Here is a 27267-nt window from a genome sequence, read left to right as displayed (position 1 = left end):
AGTTCAAGGCTCTATGTTTAGCCTTCAAAATCCTTAAAACCGCCTCTCCTCCATTGCTGAGTCCCCTCCTGTCTGAGTACACCCCTAGAAGATCGCTCCGCTCAGAGGGACAACATCTGGTGACCATTCCTCGCACTAGACTGGCCAGAGTCGGTGGCCGATCCTTCAGTTTCCTTGCTGCCAAGCTATGAAACAGTTTGCCTGAAACCATACGGGGGATTCAAGACCTTTTAGCCTTTAGAAAGGCCGTCAAAACCCATCTTTTCCAATAATCTGTCTACTATCTGTGCTACCCTCACTCTGCATTTTGTCTGCTCGCAGCGCCGGGACGCCCCTTGGCTGGGGCAGCCGTGCGCTATATAAATTTCCATAACATTAACATTAACATTAACATATATATATATATATATATATATATATATATATATATATATATATATATATATATATATATATATATATATATATATATATATATATATATATATATATATATATATATTTACAAATTCTTTAAAAAAAATTATTTAATATATTACATTATTAAAATATTTATTAATTACATTTAAAAAAAAATATTATATACTTACCTATACTTACGTTGTAATGGTATGCGTTGTAATAGCATCTGCAATGTAATGTCATGCGTTGTAAAGGCATTCGTTGTAAATGATCCTGTGTTGTAAAAATTGCGTGGTAATGGTATGCGTTGTAAAAGTATGCGTGCTAACGTCATACATCCTTGCGCTAGGGACAGGAAAGGGCAAACCAGTTTCAAAACCGGTTTCTCAGGGGCATGTAGCCCTTGATAGGCAAACCTTTGGGTTGGGATAGGAAGCTCTGGATGCCAAGAGAGGGATTTTGACATGTTGGGAGTGGGCAAAATGGTGCATCCTAGGAAAGCCAGATGCCACACTCCCTCGGAAGGGATCATCAGGAGGAAGGGAACCTAGTAGTCCATTGGTTATTGACCAAGTCTACCCCGAGGGCCCTTTCTGAACATAAATAGGGCACCCCAGGCACCCAGAACTCAGATCTTGACTGGACTGGAAGGTGGACTGCTAAAGGACTGCTCTGCTGCACTTTGGAACCGGCAAAGTGAGGCTGCACCAGCCTCGACTGCACCTGCTAAACCTGGTGGCTAGCAAAGGAGAGGGGCTGTGCCTGCTGTGTCATGCTTGTGAAGAAGTTGTTTCCAGAGCCCAGCTGAAGCAAAGAGATTCCAACGGTCAGTTGGCTAACTTCTGTTCACATCACAGGTCAGCAGCAGCTGAGAAGCCTTCTGGGACATGTTGGTAGCCCAGAATATTCACATCACTGCCAACCGCTGTCGTAGAGCACCATAGAGCCTAGGACCTACTGTTCAAAGTTGCACCCGAATTCACTGAGCCCAGAAAAGTCGTCAGAGTGCAGCTTCATCATGCAGAAGTTTGGTTATCGCTCCAGGAAGGACTTGGCAGTGATCACGGGGCCAGGAGACTTGTGACTCAGTGGCAACTGGACTTCAAGCAGGACCGGGAGGACTTTGAGGGACATCGACCCTGTGACCAGGACCGATTCACTCCTCTGGTGGATTGAGGAGTAGCCGCAGAAAGACCCTCCTGTCGACCACGTGGCATCCAAGTTGAGCACCTCTTGCATTAGGACCACTTCCAAAGGAACCCACAGCAAAAAATAAAAGTGTTTGGAACTGACCGAAGGCTGCTTCACCTTTTAAGATAACTGTTTCTGAGGGCCTTGCTGTTCCCACTGACTGGCTCCTTGTTGGAGTTGGTCACCTCAAGTAACTCTAACCCATCACAATATAACTAACCAAAGTTTTTGCTCAAAAGGTTTCTCAGGGGCAGATTTATGAGTTTGTCACGCGGCGCAGCAAGTCACCTTGCTGCATGACAGAGAAAGTACAGGAATGTTCAATATTGAAAGAATACGGTGCATTCCTGTCTTTTCCCCTGCACTGGCACCGTTTTGGCTACCTAGAGTCAATGCAGGCACTCTCGCACCATGGTACAAGGCTGACTGCTTTAAAAGGTGAACTGTTTGCACAAAAACAATCCCCTGAGGCATTTTCCTCTCTCTATGTGTGCTCCTGACTGCAGCACAAATAGAAAGAGGAAAGGAAAAAACGAGGCGAAATAAAACAAATTCTCCTCGTTACACCTCACCTGGGGAGGCCTAGGTTATTGGAGGAATCCCAGGTCTACAACGTCTGGTAAATCTGGGAATACGTCAAAATCCATGAATTTTGTGTGGGAACACCCACGCAACATATAATGGAACGCCTCCCTGGTGCAGAGTAAGGCAACACACCAATTTGCGCAGTGTTGCTTTGCTTGAGGTTTATGAAGCCATAAATCTAATTTTTGAGTTCCGTCACTCTTGCATTATGTTGCGTGATGCAAGAGAGACGCATCAGGGCTCGTAAAGTGTAAAATTAGTTGAATTTGCCAATGCTTGTTTGTGATTGAGTGAAATGTTTTGATTTACTATACCGTGTACATTATATAACTTCAGAATCCTCTGGTAGATATTTTTGATTGTGGTGTCCAAAATACAGTGCATTTTTAGGTTGGGCATAAGCGTACGACCTCTTGTATACTTTAGTATACATATATCTCTCTGGGTCGAATGCCATTCCTTGCTTCTCATTTGTTTGTTTCAATGTCCTTTAAAAATCCTTACTTACTAGTGGCCAGTCATGCCTCTTTGTCCCTCCTTTTTCCTCCAAGGCGCAGGGACTTAGTACAATATCATTACGCTTTGTTCTGTTTATCTACTTGGGGGGGACTATTTTATTATGTTTTCAACCTCGTGTTACACTGTGGCTGCTCAGACCCGTAGCTCCTCACATTTTATAGCAGCATTGACCCTCTCAGTCCCTTCCATGTGGCCGGCATTCTTTTGTATTCTTCCTGAAGACAGTTTCCAGGCTGGCTTGGAATGCATGCAAATAATTATTGCGGTTTTAAGTGCCTCCTTTAATTTCCTCTCGAACCAGGCACAAAAGCACTGCAACAGCATGCCATCTAGCCACAGCAACTCCAAATCATGTAAAAAAGTTAAACCACTACTTAAAAACAGCCATTGTTTCAGTTCAATTAAATCAACTCTTCCAATGATACTTTAATATGCATGCTGCTTGTGTTCTTTCCAACCTTCCAGGACCTGTGCTTGCCTGCTGGCTAAGGGGTTGGAGGTCTCTGCTCTTGGTTTAGCGCTGAGGCCAAAATGTTTCTTTCTGGATGAATGTTCCCTGTAAATGAGCATTTGAATGTAGTACTTTAAATAAATGCAGGGCCGGCACAAGGGCCATGTGATTGCACTGAATACTGACTTCCAAGTTTATTTCGCTTTTTTTTTTGTGATAATCAATTTTATTGGCATTTTGGAAAACAAGGAAAAAACAGCAACAACATAGATGTAGCACCATTCAGTCACAATACATACTGTGGTATAGTTAAAATAGATTCCCCCAAGCTGATCGTATGGATTCTACTCCACCCATTAGGTGGCTAATCAGTAGAGAGGTCCCAATCACTTGCCACATACACGTTTATGTTTATTTGAGCACCCTCTTGCCTCGTAGACGGCTCTCCTGGGTGGCGCACCAACTATTTTGCTTTTAGAAGCACTTGTTGACACATTCCTGGCCTCAAGCAATACCAGACAATAAAAATGTCAAGATAACTCCAGTGATTAGTGTTCTTGCTGGAGACATAGGGGCAGATGTATCAAGTGTTTTGCATGTCGCAAATGCTGCGAATCGCAATTTCGCAGTGTTTGCGACATGAAAAAGTGAAATTGGCATGTATCAAAGAAATCGCATTGCATATTAAGAATTCGCATTTTTGCGAATTCTTAGTGTGCGAGAAGTGATTTTTCGCAGAATAAATAGCGATTTCTAATTTTGCACTTTCCTAAGTTAGCAAAAATCGCAAATAAGAAATCGCAAGGCAAGAAATCGCATCGATATGTAAGAAAAATTAGCAAATTGCGATTTCTCTAAAATCGCAATTTAAGAAATCGCTATTAACACCAAGTAGAAGCAGGTGGTAAAAAAAAAAATCACATAAAAATGCTCCCAGAATGCATTTTCTTTCTCTCCAAAATTGCGGGACTGTACCTGATTGCCAGGTGGCTGCGCATTCAAGCTCTTGCCCATAGAAGACAAAGGCAGGAGAGAATCTTTAGAATACGCATTACGCTGTTCCAGCAGACTCAGGAGGAGATCTATGAAAAATAAAGGCTACATCCTCACACCATTCTTGACCTGATAAATGAATTGGAACCTTTTGTGGCACACCCAACAGGCAGAACACAATCAATACCAACACATGTGCAGGTATTGTGCTCACTGCACCTTTTGGCTTCTGGCTCCTTTCAAACTGTAATTGCAGAGGTTGGTGGAGTGTCTCAGAGTGCCCTATCACGTTTTTTTCATGTCTTCCTGGACGCAATGATAAGTAGACTCCATCATCATATATATTTCTCAAATACACAACAAGCTATACAGGAAACAAAGTTGGATTTCTATCAAATTGCAAGATTCCCACCTGTGATTGGATGCATAGACGGAACCCATATTGCCATCACTCCACCTGCAGCCATAGAATATGTTTTTCAGAATAGAAAAAGCTACCACTCGCTAAACATCCAGATCATATGCAATGCAAAAAACATTATCAATGACATTGTAGCAAAGTTTCCAGGGAGTACACATGACTTTTACATCTTCAGACATAGCGCAATTCATAGACGTCTCAGTGCTGGTCAGTTTGGAGATGGATACCTGCTAGGTAAGTAATACACATGCAAACATCCATCCATCCATCCATCAATATGGAATGGAACATACAGTTACTTTTCTCTCTCTAACTTGCAGGTGATAGTGCCTACGCAGTGCGTGATTTCATACTTACCCCATACTTAAAACCTGCAAATGCAAGTGAAAGACGGTACATCAGGGCACACCGGTCCACACGTGGGGTAATTGAACGTACTTTTGGAATCATGAAAAGCCGTTTCAGATGCATACACAAAAGTGGAGGTGCATTGCAATACAATCCAGAGACATGTTGCAAAATTGTGACAGCATGTGCAATGCTGCATAACATGGCAATTCGCAAAGGCACAGAAATTGAAGTGAGTGACTCTGACACATCTGATGATGATGATAACCCTCCACCAAGAATGGCGGTGGCAGGAGTCGGAGCCATGGCTGGCCGTCAAAGAAGGGCAGAGATTACACGTAATTATTTTTAGGTAAGAAAAAATACTAAACACCAATAGAAGTTTGCTATTGTTCTTTTAATTCACAACATGCAAACAGTTGTACTATATGTTAGACTCATTTCTTAAAATTTTTGTAAACTAAAATATCCATACGTGGTAAGGAAAACAAAAAACGGTCTCAATGCATTTCTGCTGCATAGGTTATTGAACACAAAGTCATTTTTTACGCTGGCGGGTGGAAGCATGTTGCTCCTGTGGAGGCATGGCCTCATGCTCAGCTCCGGTAGTGGAACGCCTTCCACTTCTGCGTTGTACCATTATGTTAGTTGGAGTAGGGTTGCTACTACTCCTACTGGAGTTGTCCTCGCTTTCTCCAGAGCAGAGGAGAGCGCTTGCACCTGAGTGGGTGGTTTGCATGCTTTCCAAGACCAATGTCATTTTGTCCACACTCTTTGCAACTGCACGTGTGCAGTCACTTAATTCTCGCTGCATGTTGATACTGCGACGTGTGAAATTGCTGGTGACTGCACATAGCCTGTTGATGGCCTTGGTGTATGTATGCATTCTATCCTGCGCAGCCTGTGCAGCCCTGTTTCGTGCCTTTTCAGTTTTAACAAGTGTCACGCAGAGTTTGTCAATTGAAGCAGCCATGCTTTCCTGGTTTTTGTTTGATTTTAGTAGCTGCCTATTAATTGATCTCAGTGCCTTATGTTGTAGGCGCTGCACCTGAAGCATGTTCTGCTCAAGGCCTGCGAACACTGTGCCTCCTTCACTTTGTCCTGTGTTACTCCCAGATGCCTCTAGACGGAATGAGCGTGCCCTCCTTGGAGTTTGGGATTGCTGTTGTGCGTCTTGGGAGGACACTGTAACTGTCTCATTGGGGACTGATTCAACATCAGAATTTTCATCCTGTCCCATTGGTTCTATAGGTGGAACACGTCTGCGCTTCCTTTGTATGTTCAGATGTAGCACAGGGGCATTAGTGACTTCATCTTCATTTTCAGACGTCACATGAGGAGGAGAAATTTCAAAATCATTATCTGTCCTGGACTCACTTGTATGTTCTGTGGATGTAGAGTGCGAAATATGAATTTGTGTTCATGTAAAAATACATTTTTTCATAGCAGACTACTACTTGTACTACACTGCTTCAGCGTACCAAAGTACTACTTTGAAAAATCCCATGAGTTACTATGATTGAGAGTGTTCCTATCTCAATAGGACTTCCACTCCCATAATGCATTGCTCACTTCTTGTTTTACAGTGTAAGTGGACTACTATTTATCTGACATGCACAACACACACACACATTCTTTATACACATACATGGATGCAATTTGCATTCATCTTACCTTGTGTAGTTGCTGTGGGTTCAGAGCTATCAATGGTAGCCACTCCACTCACACTTTCAGGTAACAGTGTGGATTCAATAAGTTCTTCATGGGGTGTGGGTTGGTCCACAGCAGATGTTCCACCACCTGTTTGGTTTGCCTCTTTGATCCTCTCAGAAAGTCTTTCTTTGAATCTGAGTCTCATGTCATACCACCTTTTTTTTATTTCCTCAATGGAGCGAGTGGTGACTCCTACAGAGTTAACTTTCTCCAGGATCTCCAGCCAGATTTTTCTTTTCCTGGAGTCAGGTACTTTCAATGCGTTTTTGCCAAACAGGTCCTCATGGTTACACACCATTTCTTCAATGAGCACTTCTTGTTTCTTTTCAGAAAACTTCTGCTTTCCTTTCCTCTTTTCCAGTGCCATTTCCTCCTGTGCCTTCTGTGACTCCATTGCTCTCCAAACAGGTCTGCTCTGCCTCAGAACACTATTCCAACTGCCACTGGGTGTGGCTTTGGGTAGCAGGTGCAAGCAATCACTGGAACTTCCTGGTTGTGATGTCATCAGGCTGTTCCTGCATTGCATGATTCCCGTTTTTGCGATTTCTTAAATCGCGAAAATCGCTAAATTAGAAATCGCAAAAAACTAGCAAATTATTCTGCGATTTTTAAGAAATCGCTAATTTATCGCAGAATTCTTCTTACATACCATTTTGCGATTCTGAAATTGCGATTCGCAAAAAATCGCAATTACGGACTCGCAAAATGGTTTTTGATACATCTGCCCCATAGAGTTGTCTAGTGGAAGAAGTTTTTGGTCATTGCAAGGTAGCAGAGGGTTAACATTCCGCCTGCAAAGAAAGCGTACCATGCAGAACTCAAAATGCATTAAAAGTGTAAATAGGTCAGTGGGTTACTGCTTTTCTGTTACCTGCAGCTTATAAGTTAAAATCCTAACCTAGAACAGTGAATTTATGACTGTCATCACAGAACTACATGCACTGCAAAGTATAAATTAGAACAAATTTTAATGTTGCAAAAAGGGTTCATCTGGGTAGAATTCAGTTCTTTTTATCTATTATTATTATTATTATTATTAGGGCGGTCTTGTATAGCGCGTGGTTACCCTGGAGCATCCCAGCGCTTAGCTTAAGAGAACCCCCAACTATGGTGTGCTGTTTTCAATTCTGAGTTTGTGCTTCTGGGACCCAAGCACACTTTAGCAATGCTGCCTACCAATATGCATGACTTATGAATCCTACACCCTGAAGTCCTCTGTCTTATGTAACATTTCCTTTACGCTCATTTATACACATATGATTGATTGCCTCTGTGTAATTTGTGTGTGATGCAAAGTGCTTTGACACCCTACACTGGTATGAGTGGCGCTTTATAACTAATTAAATGCATCTGAACATTAGTGGTTATGGAGCCTTACAGAAGACTCTTAAAGGGTGGTGGTGATGAAGAAATCCGCAACACTCAGTTTTACCTCAACATCACCAGAGCACCACCTCAGCATCAGCGCAGCACAACCTCCTCAATCAGTGCACCACCACCAGTGCAGCACCAACACAGCATCAGCGCAGTACCAGCTCAGCACCAGCAAAACACCACCTTAACATCTGCACTGCACCATCTTAGCCTTAGCGCAGCTGTGTACATTTATTTTCCCCCATTGTAAACATGTACCCTGGTGAAATGCTGCATTTGTGTTTTGCATTTAAAATGGCTGCCAAGGCTATGCGTTGTGCCACTTGACTGCAGGAGGTTAGCAGTCTAGTTGTTAGGTACCTAGCCACCCCTGCATTTGGAGGGAAAGCGTGGCACCCAGGGTGCTCTACTCCTCCCCCTGAGCCAGTTAGAACTAGTTTGCCTGTCCGAGGTGGGTTAGCGGTCTAGTTGTTTGGTACCCAGCAATCCCAGCATTTGGAGGGACCTCTAGAAGCTTCCAGCCTTTTTGGTATAGGGAGAGCAGTAGAGATGTGATGAGCAGAGACAGAGCTGGGACAGGAATGTGAGGGGACCTGCTGCCAGGGGATACCGCCACTTGGGCCTTTGTGCTGGACCCTGCACCAATCCAGAACCCCCCTACTGTCCCCAGGGCTTGTGAAGCCCCACTTCAGGAGTTCAGGCTGCCGTGTGGGAGGTGGGCCACGCTGCAGTGGGGATAGTCAAAGCCTACCACCCTGCTTTGATGATGCCCCCACTACCTGCTGACCTGGCCCAGTAGTGCCTACTGCTCTGTCCCCTGAGCCCCTGAAGAAGGAGGGCCCCCCTAGGTCCCTGAAGCTGTTGGGACCTCGCACCATGCAAGCGCTGCACCAAGAAGCGCCTAGTAGGGAAGGAGTGTCATGGACTGGACCCCCCAGGAGGTGAGGAGTTTTACCCTGGGGCTTGCTGCTGGGACTGTCCGCCCCCCTTTCGCTGTGTGCCTGGTAGCGCTGGCCTGCTGGAGACTGCTTGTGTCCCCAGAGCGCTGTGGCCAAGACTGCCCTGCTGATTGCCTGCTAAGCGCTATAATCTGGGAGCGCTGAACCTGCTAAGCGCTGTGTTGCATGATCCTACAGTGCTGTGTGAGGAAGATTGTGCCCTCAAGGAGCTGTGGGCCGGGAGAGTTTCTGCCTGTTGTGCCCCTGTCAAGCGCTATACTGCCTGGGACAGCAAGGAGCATTGAGCCTCCAAGCGCTGGGGCTTGAGAAGCTGTCTGCCCCCTAAGCGCCACATTCTTGAAGCTGTGTGTTACGTGCTGTATTGCCCTGGGAACTGCTGCTTGCCCAAGCGCTGTGAGCGCTGCTTTGTACTCTAAGCGCTGTGGAGAAGCGTGGCTCAATGGTTAGAGCGGCAGACCCTGATGCAGAGGTCTGGCCCGGGACCAGGGTTAAATTCCCGCCTTGGCGGCTCTTGGACTCAATTTCCCTGGACCTGATAATTCTCGCCTCGGTGCCTAGTCTAATCATGGGTCCCACTCTGTGACTCTGGGCAATTGCTTGCTTAATTTCCACCACGGCCCCAGCAGCGCTGTGGATGCCTGACTTCACCTTGGGGGTGCCCAAGAGTGGACATTTCACAGGAAAGCCAGGATGGGTTCCACAGCGGTATGAATACAGCGCTACGAGGACTCCAGGTAGAAGTGCGCTATAAAAATACTCTACATTTACATTTATCCGGAGGACTGAGCCCCCAAAGCGCTGTGCCGCCTGGAAGCGCTGTGGGGCCCTGGAGAACTGTTTATTGTGGAAGCGCTGTTCCCCTTTGAAGCGCTACTGGCTCACCTGTCGCCCTGTTACCCAATCCTGAATAGTGCTGTTGCTTTTCACTGCCACCCCTCCCCGGGAGAACTGTAGCTGGGCCCTGTTAACTCTGGTTGATTTTGTGAGGGCCGCCCCAGTTAAAGGAAGGGGGAGAGGGGATTACAGGCCATGCAGGTCCCGGGCCTAATGTTTTCATGTTACCTGTTCAGGCATGATGCGCTCTTGCGCCTAATGTTTATTGTATGCTGAATATCCTGCTAAAGGTTAAATGCCCCCTGGTAGATGTGTTTTCTGCCTCATAATTTAGGCTTGCTCCGCCCTATGCCAGGTGTTGATGCTAGGTGCCTGAGGTTCTTTTCGCAGGGGATGCTGATGCAAGGGATGCTGGGTTGTCATACCTAATGTGTTATGTTAAGCTTAATGCCTGCTCCCGAGTATTAATGCCTGTGTTTGCCCTGCAATATTGACCCAGTGTTTCATGCATTTCCTGACATTCTTTTTATTTCAGCTGGACACTAATGGACTTCCTTAACCCTTTTTCTTACTTCTCCCATTTTTCCTTGTACATAATCCCCCTGGTATACTTTGCACTGGCACCCCATTGTGATTACTGCTGTTATTGTGTTTTACCTTTGCAGGTTGGAGATAATACAACACTTATTCTTTTTCCAACCAGAAGCAGTGTTGTGTCTCTTTTGTGGTGTGCCTGGTGCGTCGTCTCTGGGTACTGCGTGAATTCTTTACACATGTCCTCTGAAGTTTGGCCTGCCCGCTCTGCTCCATGCTACCCCCTGTAGAATTGGTAACCCCATTTCTAACACTTACCTCATCCAAACATTAAAAAAAAACATGCTTTTACCATTCTTGCATTTACAACGAATTTCGTTGTAAATGTATCCATGGTAAAAGCATATAAAATGTCATGCCATGCGTTATAATGGAATTGCGGAGTCATGGTACTTTTGTAATGAAAGTATGCGAAGTGATGGTATGCGGAAAGAAAGTTGCGGAATAATGGGTGTTTACCCTCCCACCGGTCAAGTCAAGTCAAGTCAAGAGATTTATATAGCGCGCTACATACCCAGAGGGTCTCAAGGCGCTTGAAGAGGGGTGGGGAGTTACTTGTCGAATATCCACGTTTTAAGTTGCTTTCTGAATGCTAGGTGGTTCTGAGTAAGGCGAAGGTGAGTGGGAAGTGAGTTCCAGGTTGTAGCTGCCAGGTAGGAGAAGGATCTACCTCCCATGGTGGTTTTGTTGATGCGAGGTACAGTGGCAAGGGCTTGGTTGGAGGATCGTAGCTGGCGGGAGTGGGTGTAGAAGGACAGTCGTGTGTTGAGGCATTCGGGTCCAATTTCATAAAGTGCTTTGTGTGCGTGGGTTAGGAGGCGGAAAGTAATCCTCTTGTTGACGGGGAGCCAGTGGAGGTTTTTCAGGTGACCAGAGATGTGTTCTTTACGCGGGATGTCTAATATGAGCCTGGCTGAAGCGTTCTGGATGCGTTGGAGTTTTTTCTGGAGTTTTGCGGTGGTACCGGCGTATAGGGTGTTTCCGTAGTCCAGGCGGCTCGTGACCAGTGCGTGGGTGACCGTTTTTCTAGTTTCGGTGGGGATCCAGCGAAATGTTTTTTTGAGCATGCGAAGAATGTTGAAGCAAGATGAAGAAACGGCGTTGACTTGTCTGTTCATCGAAAGTGAGGAATCCAGGATGACGCCCAAGTTCCGTGCGTGGTCCGTCGGGATGGGTGCTTTTCCAAGGGCCTCTGGCCACCAAGAATCATCCCAGGCGGAGGGGGAGGTGCCTAGGATGAGGACTTCTGTTTTGTCTGAGTTCAGTTTCAGACGGCTGTGCTTCATCCATTCGGCTACTTCTTTCATTCCTTCGTGCAGGTTGGTTTTGGCAGTGTTAGGGTCTCTGGTGAGTGATAGGATCAGTTGAGTGTCATCGGCGTAGGAGATGATGTTGAGGTTGTGTTGGCGTGCGATGACCGTGAGGGGGCTCATGTATACGTTGAAGAGGGTGGGGCTGAGTGAAGATCCTTGTGGTACGCCGCAGATGACTTCAGTGGCCTCTGACTTGAATGGTGGAAGGCGGACTCTCTGGGTTCTTCCGGTGAGGAACGAGGTGATCCATTCCAGTGCTTTTCCTTGGATTCCGACGTTTCTGAGGCGCTGTAAAAGGGTGCTATGACAGACTGTGTCGAAGGCTGCGGAGAGGTCGAGGAGGATGAGGGCGACTGTGTCTCCATCGTCCATTAGAGTTCGAATGTCGTCTGTTGCTGCGATGAGGGCGGTTTCAGTGCTGTGTTTGGCTCGGAAGCCGGACTGTGAGGAGTCGAGGGATTTGTTGGTTTCGAGGAAGGCGGCGAGCTGGTTGTTGACAGCTTTCTCGACGACTTTGGCCGGGAATGGAAGGAGCGAGATAGGGCGGTAATTTTTTAGTTCGGTGGGGTCAGCTGTGGGTTTCTTCAGGAGGGCGTTGAGTTCGGCATGTTTCCAACTTTCCGGGAAGGTTGCGGAGTTGAGGGAGCAGTTGATGACGTCTCGGAGGTGCGGAGCTATAATGAAATCAGCTTTGTTAAAGATGTGGTGAGGGCATGGGTCTGTGGGGGATCCTGAGTGGATAGAGTTCATCAGACGGATGGTGTCCTCAGTGGAGATTGGGTTCCAGTCATTGAGGGTGTTCAAGGGGGGTGGGGGTCCTGCAGAGGGTTGGGAGGGTTGGTCTTCGGGTCGGTTGTCGAAGCTGTTGTGGATGTCTGCAATTTTGTTGTGGAAGAATGAGGCTAGGGAGTCGCAGAGGGCTTGAGAGGGGGTGATGTCGTTGGAGTTGGCTGAGGGGTTGGTAAATTCCTTGACGATGTTGAATAATTCCTTGCTGTTGTGGGCGTTGCTATCTAGTCGGTCCTTGAAAGCGGCTTTCTTGGCATTCCGGATCAGTTGGTGGTGTATGCGGGTGGCGTTTTTGAAGGCGTCCTTGGTGCTGGTGTTTGGGTCTTTTTTCCAGGCCTTCTCAAGGGAGCGACAGAGTTTCTTGGATTTCTTAAGATCATCGTTGAACCAGGAGGCCTTCTTGCTGCCTAGTTTGATATGTCGTTTTTTCAGTGGTGCTGGGATGTCGGCGCTGTTGGATAACCATTGGGTAAGGTTAGTGGCTGCTTGGTCGGGGTATGAGGAGTGGGCAGGGGGGTTTTGAAGAAGCGATGAGGAGATCTGGTCGATGGTGATTTTGTTCCAGTTTCTGCACAGAGTGGGTTGAGGATGGTTGTTGGTAGGGGTCTTGTTGTAGGTAAAGTGAACCCAGCTGTGGTCCGTCCAATGGAGAGTTGTGGTGTGGCTGAAGGAGACATGTTTGCTGGAGGTGAAGATAGGGTCGAGTGTGTGACCTGCGATGTGGGTGGGGGTAGTGACAAGTTGTTTAAGTCCGAGGTTGGCGAGGTTGTCCAAAAGGGTGGTGGTGTTGCGGTCGTTGTACTTTTCAAGGGGAAAGTTGAGGTCTCCCAAAAGGATGTAATCCTCGGAGGGGAGCGCGTGTGGAGTGATGAAGTCCGTGATGTCTTCACTAAATTGTGCGCGGGGTCCTTGTGGCCTGTAGAGGAGGGTGCCTCTGAGTGTGGTCTTGGGGTCGATGTGGATCTGGAAGTGAAGGTGTTCAGTGTTGGCGAGATTGACGTCTGAGCTGGTTGAGATGCGGATGGATTTCTTATGGACGATAGCAATGCCTCCTCCTGTTTGGCCGGTACGGTCCTTGCGAATGATCTTATAGCCTTCCGGGATGGCAATGGTGATGTCTGGGGCTGATGTGGCTTTCATCCATGTTTCTGTTAGGAAGGCGACGTCCGGAGAGATGGTGTCTAGTAGATTCCAGAGGTCGATGGCGTGCCTGTGGACCGAGCGGGTGTTGAGCAGGATGCATTGTAGGTGGTTGGGGTCGGATATCTGTTGTGTGTTCGTAGATGAGGAGTTGTTCTTGGTGCCGTCGAACTTGCAGGAGTAGCAGGAGAAGGGTCCATGGAGGTGTCCGGGAGCGGCTTGGACGCAGTTGGGGAGTCGGCCGGGGTTAAGGGCTAGGAGGGTGGAGGCATCGTAAGTAATGCGGGGGGGCTGGGCATTGCGAGGACCAGGGGCTCTGGCGCTGGGCGCGGTCCAGGCGCGGACGGACGTAGACGGGCTTACCTTTGGCACACCTTCGGCGCGACTGGGGCGCGAACGCTGCGCGTGGACGCTGCGCGTTAGGTCATTGGTCATAAATGGATGGTGGAGGGGGCGGAGCGTGGGAGGGGCAGCAGCTGGGAGGCGGTGGCGGGAGGAGGGGCGGACCAGGGGAAAACAACAACACAAAATGGAGGGTCAATTGTGAGCACAGACAGGGGCAGCAAATGCGCAGAGTGTTTAGGAAAAATAGCCTTAAACGCACAAACCAGTCTTAGTGTAGCGAAAATCAAAGTTACTGCTTCAGCGACGTCGCGCTACTATTTAAATAAATAAAAGCGACAGTGCAGCGCTATTAAATAAATAAATGCGACAGTGCAGCGCTCTTAATTAAATTAATAAATGCGTCAGTGCAGCTCTAAGCGAGCAGAGAGCTGCAGTGATGCTGGGTTCAGGAACTGAAAGCAGGAGATCAAACGATACCAGCGTGCAGGTCAGCAGGAGCGCGGGGGAGCAACCGGACTGAAGGAAGGTCCAGGCGGTCACAGAGAGCTCGGGAGCGAGGAAGGTTACGAATCGTGGGTGGGAGGGGCAGCAGCTGGGAGGCGGTGGCGGGAGGAGGGGCGGACCAGGGGAAAACAACAACACAAAATGGAGGGTCAAAGGCGAGCACAGACAGGGGCAGCAAATGCGCAGAGTGTTTAGGAAAAAGAGCCTTAAACGCACAAACCAGTCTTAGTGTAGCGAAAATCAAAGTTACTGCTTCAGCGACGTCGCGCTACTATTTGAATAAATAAAAGCGACAGTGCAGCGCTATTAAATAAATAAATGCGACAGTGCAGCGCTCTTAATTAAATTAATAAATGCGTCAGTGCAGCGCTAAGCGAGCAGAGAGCTGCAGTGATGCTGGGTTCAGGAACTGAAAGCAGGAGATCAAACGATACCAGCGTGCAGGTCAGCAGGAGCGTGGGGGAGCAACCGGACTGAAGGAAGGTCCAGGCGGTCACCGGTAAGTACATTGGTGGCACGGCGGGCCACATCTCCAGCAACATACTCATATTTTTTCATCACCCATTTGAAAAATGCACAGGTCTCTCTCATTGATGGCCAGCACCGACATACACTTTTAGACACACCTCCCACCACAAGTTCTAGAATTGCGAACTTTAGAGCTGGGGAGCTACGTTCGAATCTCGGCATCAGCTCAACATCCTGTGATTCCAGGCAAATCGCTTTGTCTCCCCGTGCCTACCACAAATGAATGTGTTCTTCTATAATTAAATTGTGCTCAGGCCATGTTGTCGAGTTCGCGCTACATAATATTGCAAGGAAAAATAAAAAAGGGAAACTAGAGTTCACACACTACTGAACGCACACTCTTAAGTGCATCAGCAGTGCACTGTGAATCGGAGCGTTTCACAGGCCTGTCACAGATAAGAAATGCTGTCAAAACGAAATCCTACAAAACAATATACTACTGGCCAGCAGCAATTCATACCCGGACAACATCGGGAAGGGCTGCTAGTCTTGTATAAAGGAAGGAGCACTACCAGTGTCTAACATGACAGTTGACAAACAAGGGTTTTCTGGGGCTGTCAGGAGGATTCCTTTCACTGAGTCAGTAAGCATGATATTGGGAGACAGACAATTAAAGGAACCATTATTTTTCTCCCCTGAGGCTCAAGTCAATATTCTTGGAAGAGATCTGATGAGTAAGTTGAATATGACAATCTCTTTTTTGGAAGATGGGTCAATGTTATGTTATAGGCCAGGTGCCACATCTGGTAGGATGTTGTCACTCCTTGCTCATGAGGATTTGGGACAGCAATTCAGAGCAATTCCAGTAGACAAAGAGGTTTTAATTGCGGGGCATATGTGCTTTGATAGCCAATACACCCAGCACTATTGGGAAAGACAGTGCAAATGCCTAAAGAATTATTGTTCCGACCCGAGAGGCCTATAGATCCTATAGAAGAACCTAACATGTTTTTTTGAATAATGGCCCTTGAAATAAAACCACAATATGCATTGTTAATAGCATTTGACAGGAGACAAGTAATGTAGGCATCAGTGGTGTTTACTGATCCAGGGGTCAAATTAAGAGATGTATCTTATGCAGAGATGTTGAGGACAATCCTTTACTTCAGACAGTGGTATTTCAAATGGACATTCCCATTAGAATGCTATTGCAATACAGAACAGTGCAAAAACACGCACAAGACAGTACGCTAAGAGAAAGAGACTTGGCAATGGTGCCAGAGGTCTTTGGACAAAAGGACCATATGATGTAGGATTTATTAAAGGAGCAGAGCCTGTGAAGATAACACCGAAACCCGGTGCCATATTGCCTGAAGTGCGACAGTATCCCTTATCCAAAGAAGCACAAGAGGGCATATTTCCCACCACACAGGCATTACTTGAGCAGGGGGTTATATATGAGAGAACCACACCCTGTAATACCCCTATTTACCCTCTCAAGAAAGCGAAGGGGGGTCTTGGAGGATGATTCAGGATTTACGCTCCTTGAACGATGTCGTAATGCCAGAATTTCCGGTGGTACGAGACCCCTCGGTTATATTGACAAACATACCAAAAGATGTCACTTACCTCTCAGTGATTGACTTGAAAAATGCGTTATTTAGCATTCCTTTACACCCAGATAGCCAATATCTGACTGGATTTACGTATAAAAAAACTCAATATTGTCATAGAAGGCTCCCCCAGGGGTATTTTGAGTCCCCAAGTATCTTTAACAGGACAGTGAAAAAGGAATTAGCAAACATAAAATGCAAAAGTACCCTTTTACAGTACGTAGAGGACATTTTGGTGTGCAGTCCTACTGAATACATACACAGGGAAGACACCATTGGCTTCTTTTGCATACTAGCAACAAAGGAATACAAAGTAGACAAAGATAACTTACAATATGTGCAAAAAGAAGTTCACTATTTGGGACAGATAATATCTAAAGATGGAAAGAGGGTGATACATAACAGAATAGAAAGTATCAGAAACATGCCCAAGCCCACCACCATTAATCAAATGCAGTGTTTCCTACTACTCTGTAATTATTTGGGACAGTGGGTTTTTGACTATGCCACCCTGACTGCACCCCTTTTGGCCCCAACAAAAGAGGCCCATACTAATGGAAATAAAATAAACTGGACTGAAGAAACAGAGAGGGCATTTCTGGGGCTAAAAGAAGCATTTACAAATGCTCTATTGTTAGGCACACCAGACTACAGCAAACCAGTCTACCTCTACCGTCACTGTAATGGAACGACAATGACAGCTGTACTGACTCAAAAGACATCCATGGGTCACAAACCAATTGCCTACTACAGTGGACTGCTAGATCCTGTCATGAAAGGTCACCATCCATGTGGGCAAGCGCTGGCTGCAGCAGCATTTGCAGTTCAGAAGAGCACCGCCATTGTGATGGGATCATCTTTAACACTGTAGGGAGAACATGAAGTATTTGCTGTATCAGGATATCAAATAATACTTCCCGTGCCATATTTATAAGTAGTTCGCCGTACAGTTAATTCAGCAACATTCTTTGCACACCCAGTTACTGATGATGAGCAAGTACAAGGTTGTGTTAATTACATGCCAGACATAGAACATAAAGTGAGTGAAGACCCCATCCCAGTGAGCATGTTACTATTTGTCGATAGGTTTTCTTTCATAGATCAAGGAACTGGGATTAGACATACAGGAGTAGCTGTTGTAAGAGCAAAGCAGCGAGGATCATCTGAAACATTACAAATAATTAGTCGGATGCCATTACCCTCCCACTTTTCAGCACAAGCCGCTGAATTAGTGACCATCATTGAAGCATTGCAGTTAACTGAGGGATCAGAGGTTACCATCTTTTCAGATTCGGCCTAAGTCACCACCACTGTACATTCCAGGATTCACAGATGGGAAAGGAGTGGGTTTCTTAAATCTGATGGTTCCCCCGTAATGCATTAAGATCTATTGGCACAATGAATTACAGATTTAACACTGCCTGCAAAGGTAGCATTAGTGAAATGTGCGGCCCACACCGATCAGCAGGATCTTATCTCCAGAGGTAATGCTCTGGCAGACTGGGTAGCAAAAGAAGCAGCTAAGGCATCCCCAAATTGTGATCAATATGAAGAAAATGGTGCACAGACATAGGGGTCTATTATAATGGCGGGCGGATCGCCACCGCCCGTATGGCGGTGGTGATCCACCCGTCATTATCCACCACCGCATGCAATTTACCCCTGCCTGACTATGTTGGGGGGGTACCGCAGCGTACGGGAAGATCGTCTGCCACTTTTCCGCCTGGTCGATGAGTCGACCGGGCAGAAAAGGTTTGAATATGTTAGCGGTGTTTGTAAGACACCGCCATCCATATTACTATGCATGTGGGGATCAGCCTTTCCGTGCCTGCAACGCTGCTATAGAAAGGCATGCGGATTACGCTGTTGGGGGCCCCCAGGATGCTGGAGGGTGCGGGGGCACATGGGGGGTATTTGCATGCACAATGTGGCAGGCACCATGCGGTGCGTGCCACGTTGTGCATGCCAATGCACAGTGTGCAACCACAGCATTGTGGCAGGCGGTGCTGTGTGCACCGCCCACACACAATAATGTGGATGGGGGATGCCACCGCCACCTTGGCATCCTAATTGCCGGTTCGGGACCGCCGCACCACTGGCGCCTGGTCCCAGCACCGCAAGGGTGCCATCCTAATAGGCCCCATAATATCGAGTTTTTTTTTCGAACTACAGAAATATCGAGTTGGTAATATCGAAGGGACAGAATATCGACATCAAGAATATCGGTGACCAGAATATCGACCTGAAGGTAAGAAATATCATTTTTGTTAATATCGAAGTCAGTAATATCGTTTGCAAAAATATTGTTTTTAATAATATCGATGTTTATATTAGTGTTATGTATTTTAGTATGCATTTTACATGTATGTGTTCTATTTTTTTGTTAATATTGTATTTTTTTAAAATATATTTATTACATTTCTAGTTGTTAGTAAAAAAAAAATGAAGTACATTTTGCGTTTTAGTACTTTAGCAGGTTGTGGGTTTATAGGGGAATAGGGTGGGAAGTAATTTAATTATAGTGAATTAAATAATAATTTTTAGAAATTATTTATTATTTTTAATTACATTTTGCGTTTTAGTTCCGTAGCGAGGTGTGGGTTTATAGGGGAATAGGGTGGGAAGTAATTTAATTATAACAAAGTAATTCTTTATTTTTATTTTTGGGTATTGATAGTTAATTTATTGTTAATTAATTATTAATTGGTAATTAATTTTTGTTAATTGATAATTATATTATTTATGTTAATTTATTTTAGGAGCGGGTTGTGGGTTTAAAGGGGAACAGGGTGGGAAGTAATTCAATATAATAAAGAAATCATAAATTTTTATTTGATTGGTATTGATAATTAATTTATTGTTAATTAATTATTAATTGGTAATACATTTTTATTAATTGATTGATTGATAATTATATTAATTGTGTTAATTGTTTTTAGGAGCGGTTTGTGGGTTTATCAGGGAATAGTGTGGGAAGTAAATTAATTATGATAAAGTAATTATTCATTTGTATTTATTGGTATTGTTAATTAATTTATTGTTAATTAATTAATATTTGCTAATGAATTTTTATTTATTTGATTCATTCATAATTATATTAATAGTGTTAATTTATTTTAGGAGTGGGTTGTGGGTTTATAGGGGAATAGGGAGGGAAATAATTTAAATGTATTAAAGTAATTATTAATTTTAATTTATTTGTATTTATAATTAATTTATTGTTAATTAACTATTAATTGGTTACTTAAATAAAATATTATTTAATTGATAAGTATGTTAATTTAAACAGTCTGCTATCCAACGTTTTTTCTACAGTTGAACTAGTTGGAGTGGGAATAGTAATTTTTACCCCTAGGCTATCCAAAACTTTCCCTACTGTTACACTCTCTGGAGTCGGAATAGTAATTTTTACCCCTACGCTATCCAACACTTTCCCTACTGTTGCACTTTCTGGAGTGGGAACAGTAATTTTAACCCCTTCGCTATCCAACACTTTCCCTACTGTTGCACTCTCTGAAGTGGGAATAGTAATTTTTACCCCTACACCAGCCAACACTTTCCCTTTTGTTGCACTTATTGGACTGGGAATAGTAATTTTTACCCCTACGTTATCTAACACTTTCCCTACTGTTGCACTCTCTGGAGTGGGAATAGTAATTTTTACCTCTACGCTATCCAAAACTTTCTTTACTGTTGCACTCTCTGGAGTTGGAATAGTAATCTACGCTATCCAACACTTTCCCTACTGTTGCACTCTCTGGAGGGGGAATACTAATTTTTACCCTTTACTATCCAACACTTTCCCTACTGTTGCACTTATTGGAGTGGGAATAGTAATTTTTACCCCTACGCTCTCCAACACTTTCCCTACTGTTGCACTCTCTGGAGTGGGAATAGTAATTTTTACCTCTACGCTATCCAACACTTTCCCTACTGTTGCACTCTCTGGAGTGGGAATAGTAATTTTTACCCCTACGCTATCCAACACTTTCCCTACTGTTACACTCTCTGGAGTGGGGATAGTAATTGTATCCTCTCCGCTATCCAATATTTTCTCTACTGTTTTAGTTAATGCAGTGTACAATGTATTTTGAAAAAGATTAAAAATATTGTAATGTTTTAATTTGTTATATCTATTTTTTATATTTTTATTTATATTATAGTTTTTTGTATATATGTATATATAATTTTTAAAATGTTTTAAACAATTTATGTTATTAAAATAATTATTTATACATATTATTTAGTAAGTATATATATTATATTTTATACATATATAGGTTTATTTTTACATTATGGGGTCGATTCCGATTCGGGAGAAAAAACGTCCGTACGATTCACATCCGGAGCCCTCTCCGTACGAATTGTACTCGTCCGTCCGAGTCGCGTAGTACGATTCGTATTTCGTCAATCCGTCTGAATCGTCGCGATCCGTACGTATTGCAAGGCTGAAACCGTGAACCGCACGACTCGTACACATGCCGTACGACCCGACGAGTACGATCCGGAACGGGGTATGAGGACGCGATTCGTACGGTCCACGTCAGGTAAGGGAGATTCATATGGAAAAGCACACAATCACATACACACCATACACTCCGTATGCCCCATGATCGCAGGTACAGTGCGTACCCCTGCGATCATGGGGTGTACGCATCGTACCCCTGCGAACATTGGGTACGGTCCGATCGCACCATGATCGCTTGGTACGGTGCGTACCCCCCATGATCGCAGGGGTACGCTCCGTACCCCTGAGATCATGGGGGGTAGGCACCGTACCGGAGGGGGGGGGCGTTCCGTACCTGTTTCGAGGCGAACTCTGCTTTTACGGCTGTTTTCGGCTGTCATAGGAAAAGGGTCGTACGGTGTGTACTCGACACGAATCGTACTTGCTGGGTCGGAAAAACCAGCCGCGAACCGAACGGATGTCGTGTACAGTGCGTTCTGAGGGAGAATCGTGCAGAGATTTGAATCGTACGGTCTCGGTACGATTCGTACGGAGTCCTGCTCCCGGTACGAATCGTACTTTGTCGTACATGCGGGGGACGTGGCAGTGTACGAATCGTACGGGAAAAACGCTCTGAACGGCTATTCGGAGCGGTTTTTCCCGAATCGGAATCGACCCCTTTATGTATTAGTTATAATTTTAAACATTTTTAAATAATTTGAACTATGTTTCTTTATTATGTATTATTTACTTTATTTTACATTATTTTTTAAACATTCAAAAAAATATACTTTTAACAATGATATTTTTGAAAACAATATTTTTTCTCTCGATATTTTTGTACTTACCATATTGTAGATAGGACTTCGATATTGTGGACATTGATATTTTGGCTCCGATATTTTTGCCGTCGATATTACTGTAGTCGATATTCTGTCAGTGATTTAAAGAAAATACAGTCGACCGGGCAGAAAAGGTTTGAATATGTTAGCGGTGTTTGTAAGACACCGCCATCCATATTACTATGCATGTGGGGATCAGCCTTTCCGTGCCTGCAACGCTGCTATAGAAAGGCATGCGGATTACGCTGTTGGGGGCCCCCAGGATGCTGGAGGGTGCGGGGGCACATGGGGGGTATTTGCATGCACAATGTGGCAGGCACCATGCGGTGCGTGCCACGTTGTGCATGCCAATGCACAGTGTGCAACCACAGCATTGTGGCAGGCGGTGCTGTGTGCACCGCCCACACACAATAATGTGGATGGGGGATGCCACCGCCACCTTGGCATCCTAATTGCCGGTTCGGGACCGCCGCACCACTGGCGCCTGGTCCCAGCACCGCAAGGGTGCCATCCTAATAGGCCCCATAATATCGAGTTTTTTTTTCGAACTACAGAAATATCGAGTTGGTAATATCGAAGGGACAGAATATCGACATCAAGAATATCGGTGACCAGAATATCGACCTGAAGGTAAGAAATATCATTTTTGTTAATATCGAAGTCAGTAATATCGTTTGCAAAAATATTGTTTTTAATAATATCGATGTTTATATTAGTGTTATGTATTTTAGTATGCATTTTACATGTATGTGTTCTATTTTTTTGTTAATATTGTATTTTTTTAAAATATATTTATTACATTTCTAGTTGTTAGTAAAAAAAAAATGAAGTACATTTTGCGTTTTAGTACTTTAGCAGGTTGTGGGTTTATAGGGGAATAGGGTGGGAAGTAATTTAATTATAGTGAATTAAATAATAATTTTTAGAAATTATTTATTATTTTTAATTACATTTTGCGTTTTAGTTCCGTAGCGAGGTGTGGGTTTATAGGGGAATAGGGTGGGAAGTAATTTAATTATAACAAAGTAATTCTTTATTTTTATTTTTGGGTATTGATAGTTAATTTATTGTTAATTAATTATTAATTGGTAATTAATTTTTGTTAATTGATAATTATATTATTTATGTTAATTTATTTTAGGAGCGGGTTGTGGGTTTAAAGGGGAACAGGGTGGGAAGTAATTCAATATAATAAAGAAATCATAAATTTTTATTTGATTGGTATTGATAATTAATTTATTGTTAATTAATTATTAATTGGTAATACATTTTTATTAATTGATTGATTGATAATTATATTAATTGTGTTAATTGTTTTTAGGAGCGGTTTGTGGGTTTATCAGGGAATAGTGTGGGAAGTAAATTAATTATGATAAAGTAATTATTCATTTGTATTTATTGGTATTGTTAATTAATTTATTGTTAATTAATTAATATTTGCTAATGAATTTTTATTTATTTGATTCATTCATAATTATATTAATAGTGTTAATTTATTTTAGGAGTGGGTTGTGGGTTTATAGGGGAATAGGGAGGGAAATAATTTAAATGTATTAAAGTAATTATTAATTTTAATTTATTTGTATTTATAATTAATTTATTGTTAATTAACTATTAATTGGTTACTTAAATAAAATATTATTTAATTGATAAGTATGTTAATTTAAACAGTCTGCTATCCAACGTTTTTTCTACAGTTGAACTAGTTGGAGTGGGAATAGTAATTTTTACCCCTAGGCTATCCAAAACTTTCCCTACTGTTACACTCTCTGGAGTCGGAATAGTAATTTTTACCCCTACGCTATCCAACACTTTCCCTACTGTTGCACTTTCTGGAGTGGGAACAGTAATTTTAACCCCTTCGCTATCCAACACTTTCCCTACTGTTGCACTCTCTGAAGTGGGAATAGTAATTTTTACCCCTACACCAGCCAACACTTTCCCTTTTGTTGCACTTATTGGACTGGGAATAGTAATTTTTACCCCTACGTTATCTAACACTTTCCCTACTGTTGCACTCTCTGGAGTGGGAATAGTAATTTTTACCTCTACGCTATCCAAAACTTTCTTTACTGTTGCACTCTCTGGAGTTGGAATAGTAATCTACGCTATCCAACACTTTCCCTACTGTTGCACTCTCTGGAGGGGGAATACTAATTTTTACCCTTTACTATCCAACACTTTCCCTACTGTTGCACTTATTGGAGTGGGAATAGTAATTTTTACCCCTACGCTCTCCAACACTTTCCCTACTGTTGCACTCTCTGGAGTGGGAATAGTAATTTTTACCTCTACGCTATCCAACACTTTCCCTACTGTTGCACTCTCTGGAGTGGGAATAGTAATTTTTACCCCTACGCTATCCAACACTTTCCCTACTGTTACACTCTCTGGAGTGGGGATAGTAATTGTATCCTCTCCGCTATCCAATATTTTCTCTACTGTTTTAGTTAATGCAGTGTACAATGTATTTTGAAAAAGATTAAAAATATTGTAATGTTTTAATTTGTTATATCTATTTTTTATATTTTTATTTATATTATAGTTTTTTGTATATATGTATATATAATTTTTAAAATGTTTTAAACAATTTATGTTATTAAAATAATTATTTATACATATTATTTAGTAAGTATATATATTATATTTTATACATATATAGGTTTATTTTTACATTATGGGGTCGATTCCGATTCGGGAGAAAAAACGTCCGTACGATTCACATCCGGAGCCCTCTCCGTACGAATTGTACTCGTCCGTCCGAGTCGCGTAGTACGATTCGTATTTCGTCAATCCGTCTGAATCGTCGCGATCCGTACGTATTGCAAGGCTGAAACCGTGAACCGCACGACTCGTACACATGCCGTACGACCCGACGAGTACGATCCGGAACGGGGTATGAGGACGCGATTCGTACGGTCCACGTCAGGTAAGGGAGATTCATATGGAAAAGCACACAATCACATACACACCATACACTCCGTATGCCCCATGATCGCAGGTACAGTGCGTACCCCTGCGATCATGGGGTGTACGCATCGTACCCCTGCGAACATTGGGTACGGTCCGATCGCACCATGATCGCTTGGTACGGTGCGTACCCCCCATGATCGCAGGGGTACGCTCCGTACCCCTGAGATCATAGGGGGTAGGCACCGTACCGGAGGGGGGGGGCGTTCCGTACCTGTTTCGAGGCGAACTCTGCTTTTACGGCTGTTTTCGGCTGTCATAGGAAAAGGGTCGTACGGTGTGTACTCGACACGAATCGTACTTGCTGGGTCGGAAAAACCAGCCGCGAACCGAACGGATGTCGTGTACAGTGCGTTCTGAGGGAGAATCGTGCAGAGATTTGAATCGTACGGTCTCGGTACGATTCGTACGGAGTCCTGCTCCCGGTACGAATCGTACTTTGTCGTACATGCGGGGGACGTGGCAGTGTACGAATCGTACGGGAAAAACGCTCTGAACGGCTATTCGGAGCGGTTTTTCCCGAATCGGAATCGACCCCTTTATGTATTAGTTATAATTTTAAACATTTTTAAATAATTTGAACTATGTTTCTTTATTATGTATTATTTACTTTATTTTACATTATTTTTTAAACATTCAAAAAAATATACTTTTAACAATGATATTTTTGAAAACAATATTTTTTCTCTCGATATTTTTGTACTTACCATATTGTAGATAGGACTTCGATATTGTGGACATTGATATTTTGGCTCCGATATTTTTGCCGTCGATATTACTGTAGTCGATATTCTGTCAGTGATTTAAAGAAAATACATTAGGTATGATGGCAAGCAAACAACCAGATGAAACAGAATTACCGCTTCCATATACTGAAAAGCAAGGTTGTATTTGCGTGAATTGCAGGAACAATCATTTCCACATGAAAGGGAGCTTTGGGAACCGAGGGGGTGTATTCAGTCACCATCATTTTTTATTCATAGGCAAGAGAGTACAGGCAAGCCAGTTATGCCACAAGCTTTGTTGTACACAGCCCAAGAGCAACTACATTTCCCAGCACACACTTCAAAAGAATATCTTCTTGCGACATTACAGGCAGATTGGTCTATTCCTTACCTATCTGAAATGATCTCTATGTACATTGCAGAGTGTGCCATATGTCAGCAGTATAACCCTAAGCCAACTTTAAAGGTGATTACTTCCACAATACCACATCCAACAGGTCCATTTAAACATGTGCATTTAGATTTTGTTCATATGATAGAAAGATGTAACAACTACAGATACCTCATAGTGATTGTTTGTCCATTTTCGAGATGGATTAAGGCAGGACCTTGTGTACATAATGATGCTAAAGCAGCAGCTAATTTTTTTATCAGAGAGGTGATAACGATTTTTGCATGGCTGAAAATATCCACTCCGATAACGATCCCCATTTTGACAATGCTATCTTTCAACACATTTGTATCGCCTTGGGAATCACACATAAGTTGACATCTACCTATCACCCACAAAGTAATGGTGTTGTGGAGCGCCTGAATGGCCTCCTCAGGAACAAAATCAGTAAATGAGGTGCCACTGTGAACAAAAAATGGCTGTACTGCTTACCACTTGCTTTTTATGCACTTAGAAATCAGCCAGGAAGTGATCATTATCTAACGCCACATCAAATAGTGACAGGATTCCTAATGCCTACCCTTTTGTCAATAGCAAGGCAAAAGACAGATGCTGTTGAAACAGCCAAAGTTTTAGGAGAAGAGATGAACTGTTATTTGTCTGAGTTACTGAAGTCTGCTACGTTCTTCTCTAAACAGGTGTTGCGAACAGAGAAGCCTGCACTAACCCAGAAAAAAACCCAATCCCTGTTGGCCAAGAGGTGTACATCCGTAATTTCACCCGGAAATGGAAGGATCTATGTTACGACAGACCCATCTCGGTGAAGATGAGCATGCTCACTGCCCAGAAAGTAGCTGGTCGGAAATCATGGATTCATTGGAGTCATGTGCACCTGAACCCCGCGTCACCACAGACACCCCCGCAAACCCAAGGGGACCACAGAAAGAAGTGCAAGAATGACCAAGTACCCTTTTATAGCACAAGTGGAGTACTTTGTTGACTCTTCTCATGGACAGTTATGTATTGTTTTTTTGTTCTTCTTCCTATGCATTATTTTGTTTGCAGCAGCACTACTATTGTATTATGCCCTGTGCATGGGGGTGTGTAAATGTATTAGACTCTCACAACGAGACATACAAGAGCAAAACAATGTATCCCATAGTATTCGTGTAGGTTTGTTAGATAACTTATGGAACAGGCATATGACAGAAATAGGTACAGAAACTTCAAATGTTTCTTGTTTTGTTTGTTCTTTGATTGCACATGCTACTGATTCAGATACGTAACACTCAGTTAGAGAGGTACCCCCAAATGTTACTATGTGTCTGTTACACCT

This window comes from Lissotriton vulgaris, chromosome 3_2 (assembly GCF_964263255.1).
Source record: "Lissotriton vulgaris chromosome 3_2, aLisVul1.2, whole genome shotgun sequence".
NCBI lineage: Eukaryota > Metazoa > Chordata > Amphibia > Caudata > Salamandridae > Lissotriton > Lissotriton vulgaris.
This window is presented reverse-complemented; position numbering follows the sequence as displayed.